We start from the raw sequence: 15,214 nt of genomic DNA, 5'->3' as shown, positions 1-15,214 counted from the left end.
GGGTTGCTTCCGCTCTCCGTCTCCCTAACCTTGCGTTCCGTGGTACGATCTCTGTCTAGGGTTCGGATTTTCCCGGTGTCCGTCTGCTTAACTTTCTGTGTACTTCAGGTCTGTCACCGTCTCCGTCTGGTGTCTGTCATGTCTCCTTGCCTCGGTGTCTGTCTGTGTCCAGGTCTCTCCCAGTGCCCGTCTGCTCCTGTGCGCTCAACTCCCCTTGTCTGAGCCCCACCACCATAACCCCTGCTTTGCAGGCTTCGTGCGCATGCGCCTCCCCTGCCCCCCTCAGAACATCTGCAGCCGCGTGACGTCAGTGGCGTAGCAGCCTCCCCCCCCCCCTCCAGTCTCCCCTCCCCGTCCGGCTGCCAAGCGTATCTTGAGTTGGCGGCGCGCCGAACACATCCGCAGGCTCAAACTTCAGTGCCGTGCTCTCTCTGTGCACCCACATGTGAGCACCGGCTGCGGGGAGCGAGAGGGGCCAGCGCTGCGGTGAATGGACTGGCGCCCCCTCCCTGCCCGCACGCAGCCCCCACCGAAGCCGTCCAGGAGAGGACTGCGACCGGGAGCGCCACTCTGCACAAGCACCTTACCCCTGGAGCGCAGGATGGGCACGGTAAGAATGCCTGCTGTCCCCGTCCACTGCCCGGGAGCCCTCCCGTCGCCCCCACACACTGCTTAGATCCATGTGCCTCTTACACACATCGTTCTGCACCGGTGCCCGCCGTGCACATGTCCCATGTATGCACCCTGCATGCTTTCACTGTGTACCCTCAGCGCCACTTACACCCCAATGTACCATCTGCATATCCCTCACACCACCTTTGCGTGCACCCCTTTGCCCGCATACCACCCGTGTGCCCGCTGCATGAGTCCATGTGCACAGCAAACACAACTACGTGCCACCGCACGACGGCCCCCTGCCTAGTCCCATGTGGTGTGCCCACTCTCCATGCCCTCCTTGTGAACCTGACATGCCGACAACCTCTTTGCATGGCACGCAGGTGCTGTGCTGCCCTGCTTTTCTCGATTCGTCCCCATTCGCTATGCCAGCCAAGATGTCCAGCTGCACACATTTGAGGTGACCACTTTCCATAGACCCCATTTCCACGCACTTTATACCCGCTCACCTGCACGCCTTGCCTGGTGCTTACCCCCATTTCCCCAGGGGGCCACTGCATAGCACATTTGGCCACATCTTTACATCGCCTCTGCGGGTGCCCCCGAGTACTCCCCTTGCATGTACTCACTACGCGTGCCCCACCTGTCACCTGTACTTCTTGTTCCTATCTTGCATGCCCAAGTGGAGGGAGCCCCTGCTTATGCCAGCGCCCCTTCCCTTGACGCTTCCTTCTACGTACCAAGTGACACCCTTCTTACTGCACAGTACTGATCCACCTGCCCGTGCCATCCCACCCTCCTCCCTGTGCACCGCTGTGCCCCTCACACGACTGTCCCTTCTACCTCCTCATATCATTGTGCACCCCCAACCGCTGTATGGCACTTTGGCCCCGCCGCTTATCCCACAGTGCACCCCTTCCCCAATGTGGTTCGCCCCGCCCGTCCCCTTGTGCTCCCCAACCCTAAATCTCCCGGCGCGCCCCTCCCAGGTCTACCCAGGCAGCATATTCGGGCAGCCGGAGGGGCTGAGGGTGCCAGGATGCGCTCATATCAGTCACTACACTGAACTCCTGAAGCTCAACTCTCACAGTGTGCCCGGTCAGGAAGAAGCCAGCCGTGTGCTGCGGAAGGGCTCTTCTGGATGCTCAAAGGGCACCGGGGACGCTGTGTGTGTGTGTGTGTGTGGCGGCGGGGTTGGTGGGGGAGCCTTCAGACACCACGTAGCTACTGGTGCCTCGGTTGGCTGCTTGGTGCGCGCTCAGGAGCGCTGTCCATCTGCTGGCACCCTACTCCCGCTGCTAGGAGTGTGCCTGGAGCCCAGGCTCGGACTGGCCTGTAGGGCAATGCCTCATTTGCACGCCCAGCATGCTAGCGTGGTCCAGTTTTTAGCCAGAGTGACCCACTTTGAATAGTTAGTTCACTATGCGGCTAGTAGTTTTGAACAGTGTGCTGCAAACTCTCATCTCAGAACAGGTTATCATGCCATGTTCTTTCTGGAGAGGAGCGCCTGCTACCTTTTTTGATATAGTTACTGTATAGGTATCCTTTAAAATGCAGAATTTGGAACACATTTTATCAAAACATATCTCCTTAGGTGTTGCTCAAACAGCGCACCACAAAAAGAATGCATTGCTATTTCAAGCTGTGAGCCACTTTTTCACTGGGGCCCGGCCCAGTTTTATGCCCCAGTCTGACCCTGCCAGAGCCACGTCATGCGGCTGTACAGGGCCATCACAGTCGATGTCTGACCACCAGTTCAGGACTCTCCTATCACCAGTAGTAGTATCCAGACACCAGTGCTCCAATAACCAGCGCTGGAACATTGGGCCGGATTTTCCCGGATCCGAGATCCAGCAAAATCCATCTCCCTGGATCTGGGAAATCTGTGTATATGCCCTTCAAGGCTTTTCATATTTTTACTTTGCTTTTGCCGAAGCCATGACTCGTACTCCTTGAGAGACTTCCCCACTAGACCACTTGAATGCCTGCGAAGAGGCCCCCCACACCACCTGACTCGCTAGATGCCGTCCAGCCCTCTCCTTCCGCCATCCTGTACAGCTGTACCCCTCCAGTGTGCCCCTCTCTATTCAACCACCTGTATATCCGTTCTTCATTGTGTATCTGTAATGTTGCATACCTCTGTAACATGCTCCATTGTGTATCTGTATTGTTGCTTACCTCTGTAACATGCTCCATTGTGTATCTGTATTGTTGCATACCTCTGTCAAGCACTTCGTTGTGTATCTGTATTGTTGCATACCTCTGTAACACGCTGCATTGTGTATCTGTATTGTTGCATACCTCTCTAAAGCACTCTGTTGTGTATCTGTATTGTTGTATACCTCTGTAATGCGCTCCATTGTGTACCTCTGTAACACGCTCCGTTGTGTATCTGTATTGTTGCATACCTGTTTATCTGTATTGTTATATAGCTCTGTAACACTCTCCGTTGTGTATCTGTATTGTTGCATACCTGTTTATCTGTATTGTTATATAGCTCTGTAACACTCTCCGTTGTGTATCTGTATTGTTGTATACCTCTCTAAAGCACTCTGTTGTGTATCTGTATTGTTGTATACCTCTGTAATGCGCTCTGTTGTGTATCTGTATTGTTGCTTACCTCTGTAACGCGCTCCGTTGTGTACCTTTGTAACACGCTCTGTTGTGTATCTGTATTGTTGCATACCTCCATAACACTCTGCATTGTGTATCTGTATTGTTGCATACCTCTGTAACACGCTGCATTGTGTATCTGTATTGTTGCATACCTCCGTACCGCGCTCCGTTGTGTATCTGTATTGTTGCATATCTCTTTAACGTGAACCATTGTGTAGCTGTATTGTTACATACCTCTGTAAAGCACTCTGTTGTGTATCTGTATTGTTGCATACATCTGTAACACGTTCCGTTGTGCATCTGTATTGTTGCTTACCTCTGTAACGCGCTTGTTGTGTATCTGTATTGTTACATACCTCTGTAACATGCTCCATTGCATACCTCTGTAATGCGCTCCGTTGTGTATCTGTATTGTTGCTTACCTCTGTAACACGCTCCATTGCATACCCCTGTAACACGCTCTGTTGTGTATCCATATTGTTGCAGGCCTGTGTAACGTGCTCCGTTGTGCATCTGTATTGCTGCTTACCTCTGTAACGTGCTCCGTTGCATACCTCTGTAACGCGCTCTGTTGTGTATCTGTTTTGTTGCATACCTCTGTAATACACTCCGTTGTGTATCTGTATTGTTGCATGCCTGTGCAACACATTCCATTGTGTACCTCTGTAACGCGCTCTGTTGTGTATCTGTATTGTTGCATACCTCCGTAACATGCGCCGTTGTGTATTTGTTACAACGTTGCATACCTCCATAACGCGCTCCATCGTGTGTCTGTCTTGTTGCATACCTCTGTAAAGCACTATGTTGTATATCCGTATTGTTGCATACCTCTGTAATGCGCTCCGTTGTATATCTGTATTGTTGCATACCTCTGTAACGCCCTCTGTTGTGTATCTGTACTGTTGCATACCTCTGTAATGCCCTCTGTTGTGTATCTGTCTTGTCGCATATCTCTGTAAAGTGCTACGTTGTATGTCTGTATTGTTGCATAATTCTGTAACTCGCTCCGTTGTGTATCTGTATTGTTGCATACCTCCGTAACACGCTCCGTTGTTTATCTGTCTTGTTGCATACCTCTGTAAAGTGCTATGTTGTATGCCTGTATTGTTGCATACCTCTGTAACATGCTCCGTTGTGTATCTGTATTGTTGCATACCTCTGTAACCCACTCCGTTGTCTGTAACGCGCTCCGTTGTGCATCTGTATTGTTGCTTACCTCTGTAACACGTTCCGTTGTCTGTAACGCACTCCGTTGTGCATCTGTATTGTTGCTTACCTCTGTAACACGTTCCGTTATGCATCTGTATTTTTGCATACCTCTGTAACACGTTCCATTGTGTATCTGTATTCTAGCATACCTCTGTAACACGCTCCGTTGTGCATCTGTCTTGTTGCTTACCTCTGTAACATGCTCCGTTGTGTACCTCTGTAATGTGCTCCATTGTGTATCTGTATTGTTGCTTACCTCTGTAATGGGCTCCGTTGTGTACCTCTGTAACGCGCTCCATTGTGTATCTGTATTGTTACATACCTCTGTAACACGCTCCATTGTGTATCTGTATTGTTACATACCTCTGTAACGCACTCCATTGTGTATCTGTATTGTTGCATACCTCTGTAACGCGCTCCGTTGTATATCTGTCTTGTAGCATGCCTCTGCAACGCGCTCCGTTGTATATCTGTCTTGTAGCATGCCTCTGCAACGCCCTCCGTTATGTATCTGTCTTGTTGCTTACCTCTGTAACACGCTCCGTTGTGTACCTCTATAATGTGCTCCATTGTGTATCTGTATTGTTGCTTACCTCTGTAATGGGCTCCGTTGTGTACCTCTGTAACGCGCTCCATTGTGTATCTGTATTGTTACATACCTCTGTAACACGCTCCATTGTGTATCTGTATTGTTACATACCTCTGTAATGCACTCCATTGTGTATCTGTATTGTTGCATACCTCTGTAACGCGCTCCGTTGTATATCTGTCTTGTAGCATGCCTCTGCAACGCCCTCCGTTATGTATCTGTCTTGTTGCTTACCTCTGTAACACGCTCCGTTGTGTACCTCTGTAATGCACTCCATTGTGTATCTGTATTGTTGCATACCTCTGTAACGCACTCCATTGTGTATCTGTATTGTTGCATACCTCTGTAACGCACTCCATTGTGTATCTGTATTGTTGCATACCTCTGTAACACGTTCCATTGTGTATCTGTATTGTTGCTTACCTCTGAAACGCGCTCCGTTGTGTACCTCTGTAATGCGCTCTGTTGTGTATCTGTATTGTTGCTTACCTCTGAAACGCGCTCCGTTGTGTACCTCTGTAACGCACTCCATTGTGTTTCTGTATTGTTGCATACCTCTGTAACACGTTCCATTGTGTATCTGTATTGTTGCATACCTCTGTAACACGCTCCGTTGTGTATCTGTATTGTTGCTTACCTCTGAAACGCGCTCCGTTGTGTACCTCTGTAATGCGCTCTGTTGTGTATCTGTATTGTTGCTTACCTCTGAAACGCGCTCCGTTGTGTACCTCTGTAATGCGCTCTGTTGTGTATCTGTATTGTTGCATACCTCTATAACGCGCTCCATTGTGTATCTGTATAGTTGCATACCTCTGCAACGCCCTCCGTTATGTATCTGTCTTGTTGCTTACCTCTGTAAAGCGCTAGGTCCGTGCTCAATATATATTATAATAATAATAACAGAAAAGTGACTGTCTCTGTTAGTGCACACTTGCGCATAGGCGCGTTATAAATGCCATATCATGTCATATATCACACTACAGAACGTATGCAAGCAGTCTTTGCGGGTTTTACGAGATACGCACATTTTAGATCTATTTGAAGCATCATGGGAAACATTATTCTTTTGGGTTATTTTTAGGCGTTAATAACCAATAGATCACCTGAAATGGAAATGTTTATCGGGGGGTGGGGGCGGGGGCAATTCTCCCCCTTTCGCTGAGGCCCACCACCCTCATTTCCAGCACGATATCACGCTTTTTATAGCGCCCCTTGCATGGTCCCTCGTGCTTCTAAGCGCAGTAGTGACATGTGTGAGTCAGATTACCCAAGATACTGGTACGCAATTTATCAACCAAAGGCGTCGAGTCGACTCTTCTGTGCCGGGATTTGAACCCGTGAGAGCAGGCAGCACATCGTTGTTTCAGGTGGGGGTGCATCACGCTGTTCAGGCATCACCATAGCCGATGGAAGTGCAGTTGCTTCCATGCCTCCTGCTGCCCCTGTGTAGGGGTTGCGTAACAGGTGTGAGTGGTTAAACCATTCCCCCCTTTGTCGTGATGCTGACCCATAGCGCCACCCCGTTTTATCCCAGGGAGACTCATCGAGCACAGAGCAGCCTCCCCCCCCACCCCTTTTAACCGACGGATGACAACTGGGGACAGAGCGGGGACCCCTGTTTATCCTATGGGTGCATACTGAGGACAGAACTGCCCCTACCCTCTTTTTCCCCACGAATGCACATTAAGAACCGAGCTGCAGATGGATGCAGAGGATCGCCCCCCCACCCCCCCCTCCGCTCCTGACATTACACTGGTTCAGTGCATCTGGGCCAAGTGCCAACTTGTCTGGGTCACACGCGCTTTATCCAAACAGATTTAGCGCTGCTGTCTGGGAATGGGCTGCCAGGGCTCCCCTGCCAGGGCTGTACCTCTCTGTGCAGACAGGGGCTCCCTCCCCTGCCAGGGCTTTACTCTCTGTGCACACAGTCTCCCTCCTCTGCCACGGCTGTACCTCTCTGTGCAGACAGAGGCTCCTTCCCCTGCCAGGGCTGTACTCTCGGTGCACACAGTCTCCCTCCCCTGCCAGGGATGTACCTCTCTGTGCAGACAGGGGCTCCCTCCCCTGCCAGGGCAGTCCTGTTGGTACACAGTCTCCCTCCCCTGCCAGGGCTGTCCTCACTGTGCAGACAGGGGCTCCCTCCCCTGCCAGGACTGTACTCTCTGTGTACACAGTGTCCCTCCCCTGCCAGGGCAGTACGGTACCTCTCGGTGCAGACAGGGGCTCCCTCCCCTACCAGGGCAGTCCTGTACACAGTCTCCCTCCCCTGCCAGGGCTGTCCTCACTGTGCAGACAGGGGCTCCCTCCCCTGCCAGGGCTGTACTCTCTGTGCACACAGTCTCCCTCCCCTGCCAGGGCTGTACCTCTCTGTGCAGACAGGGGCTCTCTCCCCTGCCAGGGCTGTACCTCTCTGTGCAGACAGGGGCTCCCTCCCCTGCCAGGGCAGGCCTGTTGGTACACAGTCTCCCTCCCCTGCCAGGGCTGTCCTCACTGTGCAGACAGGGGCTCCCTCCCCTGCCAGGACTGTACTCTCTGTGTACACAGTCTCCCTCCCCTGCCAGGGCAGTACCTCTCGGTGCAGACAGGGGCTCCCTCCCCTGCCAGGGCAGTCCTGTTGATACACAGTCTCCCTCCCCTGCCAGGGCTGGACTATCTGTGCACACAGTCTCCCTCCCCTGCCAGGTCTGTACCTCTCTGTGCAGACAGGGGCTCTCTCCCCTGCCAGGGCTGTCCTCACTGTGCACAGTTTCCCTCCACTTCCAGAGGTGTCCTCTCTGCACACAGTCTCAATATTCTGCAAGGGCTGTCCTCTCTGTGCATACAGGCACTCCCTTCTCTGCTAGGGCTGTCGTCTCTGTGCATACAGTCTCCCTCCTCTGCCACGATGTCCTCTCTGTGCAGACAGGGGCACCCTCCCCAGGGGCGTAGGAGACACATAAAACCTGGAGGGTGGGGGAAGGGGGGGAAACAGGGGACACCTTGGGGACTTTGCTTTTTGTTTTTTAGCAGCCCTAAGACACAAGGGAGTTGAAAACGGATCCCACCCATCCAGTATTCAGTGAAAATAGTACTACATGCAGTGTTTCTTATCAGCATATGTCTGCTTTTCCTAAACGTGTAAACATGGCTTTCATCCATCTAAAAGGGATGGAAAAGCATTTTTACAGCAGCTTTTATCTCCTGAAAAGAAATCGACAGAAGAGTCGTTGCATCTTTGCTTGTGCAAAAAGGCACAGGTGATATAATGTGCCCCCCATTTGTGAATATTGTGTGCATATTAGTACACTGCCTTGAGAACCCCCTTGCTTGCCTGGATTTTTGCATTTGCACACGAAGGTGCAACAGGTTTTCATGAAAGGAGTGTGCTCGCCACTTCACTTGCCGACGAAAAGGATTTTTGGGAGCACAGCTCTAGTTTGTGGCAAAAATAACTGTACCCCCACCTTTAAAATGATGCCGTAATACCAGGGTTTTCCTTGCAGTATCCCAACTCTTAATGACGCAGTGTTTAATTCTTGGGATAAAAGCACTTCTAACAAACTCAGATTGAGAGCCTAGATAGTTTCTCAGGTTCCTTTTGTATCAGTACAGCCCACATACACTAGGCGTTAGCTTTCACTCAGTCACACATCATTTGCCCAGCCCAACACAGACATATTCTGGGGGGGGGGGGGGATAAATGCCATCATATCCCCCCACTTAAAATTATGGAGGGGATTTGTCCCCCACTGTCCCACGCCCATGACCCTCCCCTGCCAGGGCTGTTATCTCTGTGCACACGGTCTCCCTCCCCTGCCAGGGCTGGCTGTACCTCTCTGTGCAGACCCTGCTCCCTCCCCTGCCAGGGCTGTCCTCACTGTGCGCACAGTCTCCCTCCTCTGCCAGGGCTGTACCTCCCTGTGCACACAGAACCCCGCCCCCCCTCACCTTTCAGCGCGGTTTCTCTCTGTGCACAAGTGGTCCCCTCACTGCCAGGGCTGTACCTCTTTGTGCAGAACCGCACGTGCCACCAGGCAGACGTGGGCAGTGTATGGACGACCATAAACGCTCGCTCTCCTCTCTCCCATCCCACTGACCCTCTCCGTGGCACATATTTTCCCCTGGAGCTTTTTACACAAAGTTTGAGCAAAGCCTCCTTTTACGTCTGTAGTTCCTGTCTGTGTGAAGGGGGGCGCTAGCAGCGCGTGTATTGGCCACGGGCTTCATTACACTCCTGAAAGGGACTCTCCATCCTCCCGGGCCATTGACCATTGCCCTAGCCATTTAAAATAGCCCAGCCCATGGCGAGTGTGCTGCTCTTTGCAAGAACAGTACCTGGCAGAAAAGCGATGCGCTCATGTCCTTAGACGGGCGGGCCAGTAGCAGAAACGCACCCAGTGCCCGAGGCTGAGCAGTCTCTCCGGCTGTGCAGGCATAGCTGGCAGGCAGCCGCTCACCCGTGTCTTACCTGGCGATTGTTTCTATGTTGGAGGCTAAGTGAACCTGCGATGGGTTGGGTAGGCCAGCGGTGTCCTTACAGGCGAGCATTGTCTGTATCAGAACAGAACCCCCTCACCCGAAGCCCCTTTCGCGGAGCCATGACAAAGAGGATTTTTATGCAGTTATATGCAAATACATGCACTTGAATGTTCACGAAGGTGGCATTTATTCATACACTCCCCCTCCTGACTCCTATCTCAAGCCCTGGCACCCATTGCCACATTCTGCACCCTCGCACATTTCCTTCTAGGGTGCTTCTAAACTCTGCGTGTGAGGGTCTGGCAGGGGCATTGGTGTAGCACTCGCTTTAGCAGATGATAAAGGTGGGCTTTCCTTGTATTCCCCATACTTAATGTAATATTTATTGTGATTTAGTTTACATTGAAACTTTACACATTAATATAACTTTTGTATATAAAGAAAAAGAAAAAAACGTACAGAGAATAACAATTATCATAAAAAGGAAACATATGACAATTTTAACTACAGATATATAAATAAAAAGGAAAAAACACATACAATTCCCTAAGCAAACAAAGCATCATGTCAGCATCGTAAAGCTTTAAGAGAACAATAATCTCGTTTTAGCGAAAGATCAAGAACCATACAACGCCTTGTAATGGGGGCAACTCTGCTGGACAGGCTTCCAGCATATAATTAGCATCTCAACAATGGTTTACAATTGTAGCAGTTCCTAATTAAGTGCAAACCCATGGCAAATTGCAGAATCTCTTGGGGTTCTACAGTAACTCTTCAGTGGTTCATCTTTATGTCTTCCTATATAGTTATATTAAGGCTTCCTTCCACCTTCAGCCAAATATTGTACAATGCTGTCAGAAGCCTCATGCTGTCAGAATTAATGCAATGATACCAAAATAGTTCCTCTTTGATGTATCCATGATTATGTACAAAATTGCTCAAACCGAGGTTTATGGCACTATGCATCTTGTGGCATTCAGTCAACAAATGTCTGGCCGTCTCTGGCTCATTCACTTCCTTGCATAATCAGCAAAGTCGTAGTTCTGGAGCGATCATGTCTCTTCTCCCGGTGATCATTAATGTAGGTAGTTGTTCAAACCTTAGGAGTAAAATGAAGCATCTGAGTCTCACATCAGGGCATTCCCCATACAGTAGACCATGGATTTTTACACGATTTGACGAATGTATGAATTTTGGGATCCCGGAAAGGCGAGACTATGGAAATGCTACAATCCCGAGCCATTGAAGGCATTATCTAACCTCGATAATGTAGTCTCTTCAGACAGATCAGGGGAGATTTCGTGTGCCGCGTCACTGTTCACTTGTGAGGCTGCTTAGCATGATGTCATTTCTGTGCGTACATAATTTGTCTCTTGAAATAGAGGTGACGAAGAATTTCTTCAAATGGAAGTGCAGAGCAAGTCCTTTATCCTGCGTTTTGTGGGTGCGTCCTTCCCATCCTCTGGTTGTCCCTTAACAGCCACATGCTGAGTACATAAGCCAATTCCATTTCTGGAAGCTGGAGACTCAGTAGCTTGTTGCTGGTTGGTGGTTGACTGCACTGGCACAGCACCACAGCTGCGCAAGTTGAGTTCTGAATATCAGCAATTTGTCATTGCAGGGTATACCATCGTAAAATTGCCCAAAGTAAAGACATTGGGGACGATTCTCGTCCAGGAACTTAATATGAAGGCTCATGTCAACTCTCTGGTACATCATACTACTGCAAACTGCTTTCACAACTCAGACCTTTTCTGAACTCAACAAATTGTGCGACATTCACAGGAGCAATTATCAGAGGAAAACTAGATTATTGCTGCAGTCTCCTTCAGGGTATTGGCAAGGGCAAAATCACCCCATTACAAATCATCCATAAAAATGTTGTACGGGTTGTTGAGGGCCTGCGCAAAACTGACCATGTGTCAGCAGCCAGGAAGGGTCTATGTTGTCTTCCCATGAGTAGCAGGATCTCTTTGATTACTGTGCATCACGCACAAGTGCCTGCATGGAAAAGCCCCAGGTACTTATCAAGCAGTCTCTCTTGACTGCCTGCACGAGGCAGGCGCGCAACGTCATTGAGCTAAGTAGGCTGAAAGCCCCCCATCCCCTGAAATGTTAGCTTTGGGGCGGGGCTTCTGTGCCCTTTACAGTTCAAAGGATCAGGAACATGCTTCTGGGTGCATTTTGTTTTTCCGAGGCAAATCTACTATCTGCTCGGCTCCGATGTTCAAGCACTGCCCATTTCCCCAGAGTCAGAGCCCCTCTGAGACACACTCTCAGGGGGCTCTGCAGCCAGTGTCGTAATGAACTCGATCGACGACCCGTTTCTTTTGTCATAAGCTTCATACGCTTTCTTATGCATGATGGTGAATTTCCAACTGAAAGACCACCAGTCACCTTGCAAATCTGTGACAGTTAATTGCACCCCTCTGCGCCTGGGTAAAGTTCTTGCCAAGTTATAGCATAAGCAGATGATCATGTTGTGCTAGATCACACATTTGCTGGTGTAAAGCGGGTGGCAGATAAACTATGGAAATATGCTGAGGAAAATCATTTGTGTATAAATAACGGTAAGACCAAGCTGATTCTATTTTCTACTAAGAAAGTCTATCGCACCAAATTAAGACCATGCGGTATGGCTATTGAATATGTGCAAGCTTTTAAATACCTTGGAGTTGAGATCTCCAATAAAAAAGACTAGCTATGCATAGAGATTCGTATTAGGAGAGTAGCCCAACTCACTACATTGATACATACGTTTGTGGTCCGCACAGGGTGTTTTACGGCAGAAGGAGCCAGACGTCTTTACATACAAAGTCTAGCTCCATCTATAATATATGGGCAGGAAAGTCTTTCCCTGCATGACCTAGGATGGCTCCAAATGATCAAAGGTAGGTTCCCACAATGTGTCCCTATGGAGATTATTAGGCTTGAGATGAGACGCCTCTCCATAGAAAGTATGGTTTTCAAGAAACGGGTGGCACTGTTTCTTTTCACTGAAACTTGTGGGGAGCCGCACTTTTTATATGACCTCCACTCCCCTCCTACAGAGGTGAAAAACAACCAAGTTTTTGAACCTAATATCCTTGCACTATTTGAGTCACCCGGATAGTTCCCAAACTGGGGAAAAGGTTACCACGAGTTGCTCAGAGAAGCCCATAAGAAAACTTCACTCTGGGATTGGGGTAGGAATTTTACCCATTTATCCACATTGAGGTCATATGGCTTTATAACTGAAAGGCTGTACACCTGTATACGACCCCAAAGGTATCTTACTATCTGCCCCTCCAAACATCTTCATAGGTTTCTACTCTTACTGCGCCTTAATAGGTTACCCGTTATAGAGACTCTGGGTAGAATTCTGGCATACCCAGGGACCTATGTACTTGGCGACTATGTAAAAATGTTTCAGCCATTGAGACGCAGAAACATGTGCTAATGGATTGTCCGGGAATGGGTCCCCATTATACTAAATATTTGGGGGAGTATGTTTCTGAGCTCCATGCCATTACTACAGACGATTTCTGGAAAAGGTGCTGTAATACGCAAAATAAAAAGCTGCAAACGGACATCTACAGACTGTGGTTGATTGTTATAAAAGTGTAGACAATGAAACACTGGTAGAATCAGCGATAGTTCTCCAATGAATGTGATCCAGCTGTACTGATTAGATGGGAATATTGAGTAGAAGCATCATTGGATACTTTGAGATCTATTGCTAAATGAGGTGATGACATTTGAGTATTAGGAGTGGTAGCAGTAATCTTCCAAGAAATTATGTTTTAATATCTGTTGGGATTCTTTCTCCCTTCTTCTCTTGTGATTTTAGTGATATTAATCAAGTGATTTTATGTATGTTCTGGTTTGTATGTGATTATATGTAAGATTTTGCATATGTAGTATATTTGATACTATTGTGAAATATTATTTGTTGAATGTTCTGAATGCCTTCTTAATGTTTTGCCTCTTAAAGCACTGAAAATAAAGTGGGTAAATAAATATTTTGCCTTTTGCATCTTATAGTTTTCCATTCAGAATGTGGAAAATAAATGTACACTGATATGTTTTTGGCTCAACATGCTGCTATGAGGATTTACATGTTGTCATGATGCTTTACTATGCAATTCGTATATTATTCAGGTAAACTCTATAGGACAATATTATTGTAGGTCATGACACCCAAAACTTAAATATGTGTTCCAAGTAAAACGTAGCGGAAGATGGCCGTGCCCAAATTGCAGAGTGGGTCAAAATCCCTGCTTCACTGTTTAGCACAAGTGTGTGGCCCCGGGCAAATAATGTAATCTCACCCTGACTTCAACTGTAAACATTTGAGTGATTACGTTTATACCCTTACAATAGGACAGTTCTAATAAGTACAGGGAGAAATTGGTGTACCCTGGTGCTCCTCTGCTAGTGTCTCCAATACTGTCACATAGAATTGCATTATTGCTGCACTGGCCCTCCCCCAGACTCGTAACACTTGATTTGACAGGCAGACATAGTCTCACCAGTCAGTGCACCAGAGATTCTAGTATAGCGGACTAACTGTGGTAGAACCAACACTACATTTTCTCCCCTGTTGCTCTCAGCCACTGAAGTTGCTTGGGCCGTCCAGAGTACTGCCCCAAACTCTGCAATGCCCTGTTATGCTATGACTAAACTGTTTTGAGGTCTTGACCAGGTTCTTAGGACGCTTAGGTTAGAAATCTACTCCAATTATATTTAATAATTACAGCTGCAGAGCTCTACATCAAATAGGCTACCCATGCCTATATTAATGTAAACTTTGATACATATGTGCAGAGCTCAATACACTCGTATAAAATAATCAATAATAACTATAGTTGGTGCATCTAAAGTCATTTATTATCTCTTGAATGCAAAAAATGTCTTATCCAAAATGTAAATAACTTCAAAAGTTACTCAGTACATACTATTTTCTTCAATGGTCCTAAACATTTGTGACCATTATCAAACATTGCCCACTCTTGCCAACACGTGTTTCGACCAATATTGTCTTTCGGAAGTTAAACATTCACAAAGCAAAGACAGTATCCCAAATATTTAATAGTCATCAACGCATGACTATCTCTATAAATGTTATAATTCAAATAGCCTGTGTGAAAAAACCTATAGTTTCCATTTGAGGCTTTCATTCCATTGATGATGCAGCACTGATACTTCTGAATGGATTGTGTTCTCCACCGTATACCTCATCTTTGACGTCTAGTGTCTAGCTTCGGCTGCTTTGGAATTTCTTTTGGCAGAAGGTGCCCTACGTCGATAGCGTCGAGTCGATGTGCCTCAAAGGCCTCCATCGAGGGTGACGTCATCGGATGTTATAAGTAGCACGCACGGCGCCCGTTGCCTCATTTTCATTTTGCCGCAAACGTGTTTGCTTCTTGAAACTCTGCACGCCTCGTACTTCTGAAGTATTTGCTGTTAAAGTTTTTGTTATGTCTTCATCTTCTACACCAATGACACCTCGGTCCTGATTCAAGAAATGCCAGGACTGCGGCTCCAAGATGTCCGTCACGGACCCGCATCGAGTCTGCCTGTGGTGCCTCAGAGAGGGCCATGACATGGATACCTGCTACAAGTGTCAGTCTATGACTGGAAAGGCCTTGAGGGAATGAAAGGGGAAACTCAAGATAGGCAGGTGTCTAAGCCCCATAAGTCCTGACCTGCTGTGCCTTTGACCGATGAGTCGAGAGGTGACTCTCC

The 15,214-nt window shown here is 48.3% G+C and overlaps 1 protein-coding gene across 1 annotated transcript in view; it reads left to right on the top strand.

Annotated features, from left to right (window-relative positions):
* The first annotated feature begins 367 nt into the window (after positions 1–367).
* Positions 368–15,214, top strand: part of ADAMTS6 (ADAM metallopeptidase with thrombospondin type 1 motif 6) — a 2,426,739-nt gene continuing 2,411,892 nt past the window's right edge. Inside the window, exon 1 of the mRNA XM_069627350.1 lies at positions 368–610. The gene's annotated coding sequence lies outside the window, so the exon portion shown is untranslated. The remainder of the gene's footprint in view (positions 611–15,214) is intronic.

Source organism: Ambystoma mexicanum, chromosome 6p (assembly GCF_040938575.1).
Source record: "Ambystoma mexicanum isolate Mex_15411 chromosome 6p, UKY_AmexF1_1, whole genome shotgun sequence".
Taxonomy (NCBI): Eukaryota; Metazoa; Chordata; class Amphibia; order Caudata; family Ambystomatidae; genus Ambystoma; species Ambystoma mexicanum.
This window is presented reverse-complemented; position numbering and strand designations above follow the sequence as displayed.